At 41.3% G+C, this 2,058-nt stretch overlaps 1 protein-coding gene across 1 annotated transcript in view; it reads left to right on the top strand.

The window, feature by feature from the left end:
* Positions 1-1,805: 1,805 nt before the first annotated feature.
* Positions 1,806-2,058, top strand: part of LOC127983827 (monocarboxylate transporter 10) — a 42,128-nt gene continuing 41,875 nt past the window's right edge. Inside the window, exon 1 of the mRNA XM_052586181.1 lies at positions 1,806-2,058. This exon is cut by the window's right edge and continues 224 nt beyond it. The gene's annotated coding sequence lies outside the window, so the exon portion shown is untranslated.

Genomic DNA, 2,058 nt, shown 5'->3' with positions numbered 1-2,058 from the left:
TGGACAGTGATTGTATTTGCCTTGGGCCTGGTGACTGCAGTGTCATTCTCCTGCTGAGACTGGGTTACGTGCCTAAATTGTTATCTATTCCCTTCAGAGTGCAGACTGTTTCTCTGTCTGCCCTGTCTTCGGAGTCATCGACCTTGCGTGATGCTGACATTCAGATTCGGTGTGCCCCGCCAGGTTTTTGAGGATTTACATTGACCGTTCGGCCAGCTTTCGGCAGACTGACCAGCTTTATCGTGTGCTATGGTGGTTGTATGAAGGAAGGGGCAATGTCAGAACAGACTTTGCCACTGGATTGTGGACGTTATCGTGGCTGCTTATAAGAACCAAGGTTTGGAATGCCCTTATCACATTAGGACCCACTCAACAAGAGCTATAGCTTCCTCCTGGGGGTGGTCAAGACGTATGTCAATTCAGGATATTTTACAAGCTGGACGTCCAGTCCATAGCTTCTCGAGTGCTGTTGGTGAGTGCTTGATTCACATTTATGCTACCTCTATCGGTCGCCGTGATTTTGCCAAGTAAGACATGTTCCTGGATCAACATTATTGTCCAAAAATATAGACTTAACCCAATCCCTACCATTAAACCTAACCCTACCCAGACTTTATTCCTAAAATCAGTGAACAATGATAGCTGATTAACAATGGTGTAGAAGCACCTAACCCGTATTTTAAGCTTAAAACAGATATTTCCTGAACAGTTATATCTCAATTCAGATTGGTTAATTGGAATGTTGTTCCAGGATCAAAAATGATGTTGATCTAGGAACATGTTGTACAGTACTTGGTGAAATCACGCTCACCACCTCTATTCCTGTGAGTTATGCTGCCTTGCACAGTTATTACTCTGCACAGTCTTCTGTGTTATTGTTGTTATTGTCTGCCCTGTACTCAGTGCAGCTTCCTGTTATTCAGTGTCTGATTCACTTTGTGCTACCATCATCATGTTATGCTGCTTAACCTCCTGAGACCCTGCCTCCTCATATGAGGACATTATATTTTCTATATAAGTCTGGATGTCCTGTACAGAGCACATTCAGGGCTTTTCAGACACACTAAATGTTTGGAGGTTTCACCATGACCACTCCCTCTCTTTGGTCTTATTAAATATGTCTGATATTCATTTAGACACTCTTTTGGATATATATATATATATATATATATATATATATATATATATATATATATATATATATATATATATATTTTTTTTAATTATAATTTAAATTGTGTCATAAATAATCAACATCTCAGTAGAATGTAATAGGGATTCAAATAAAAATATGACTTTCTCTTATGAAACAGGATGTTGATTTCATACATGCCCTCATATGAGGACTAAACGCATGTTAATTTTTGTTATGGGAAACACAACAAACCAACACACTAATATGCAAAAACACACTAATATGCAAATTAGATTTAATTTTAGATGCATTATATATAATGAGAAAACCTGTTTATGGCCATTTTACACGCATTTTGCATAAATAAAAAAATTATCTGGAGCTCGTCAGTATTTGCATACTTCGCGACAGTCGTCTGGACTGGTGTGAGACAAAAGGACTTAAGGAGAAGTTGGAAGGGAAGGAGTTCCCTCCCACAAGCGGAGAAAAACTCTGTGATGTCTGATACCCACTCTCAGGGATCCGAGGTTATGATAGTAACCAGAGACGTTCTGTTATTTTAACAACTAGTCAGAGCTCATTTTCCTCGCAGTAGTAGCATGCCAGTGTGTGTGTGTGTGTGTGTGTGTGTGTGTGTGTGTGTGTGTGTGTGTGTGTGTGGCAGTGACGCAGGAGTCACTCAGTCTGTGAGTCTGCAGATGCACTCGTATCGCTGTGCTGGAGCTGATGCTCGTGTGTTTTATTCGGTGGGGAGCACAGGAGACTCATCTGATCCCGCTGGAGCCCCGCCTCTGCTGCCCGAACTGTATTTATAGCTTATTGCAACAGCAGCATTCAGTCAGTCATTCAGTCAGTGAGTGAGTAACTCTAGTGAAGGATCATCAGCGGGTCTCAGCTCTCTCTCCGCATTCAGACCGGACCAG

This window comes from Carassius gibelio, chromosome B20 (assembly GCF_023724105.1).
Source record: "Carassius gibelio isolate Cgi1373 ecotype wild population from Czech Republic chromosome B20, carGib1.2-hapl.c, whole genome shotgun sequence".
In the NCBI taxonomy this organism is placed as follows: domain Eukaryota; kingdom Metazoa; phylum Chordata; class Actinopteri; order Cypriniformes; family Cyprinidae; genus Carassius; species Carassius gibelio.
This window is presented reverse-complemented; position numbering and strand designations above follow the sequence as displayed.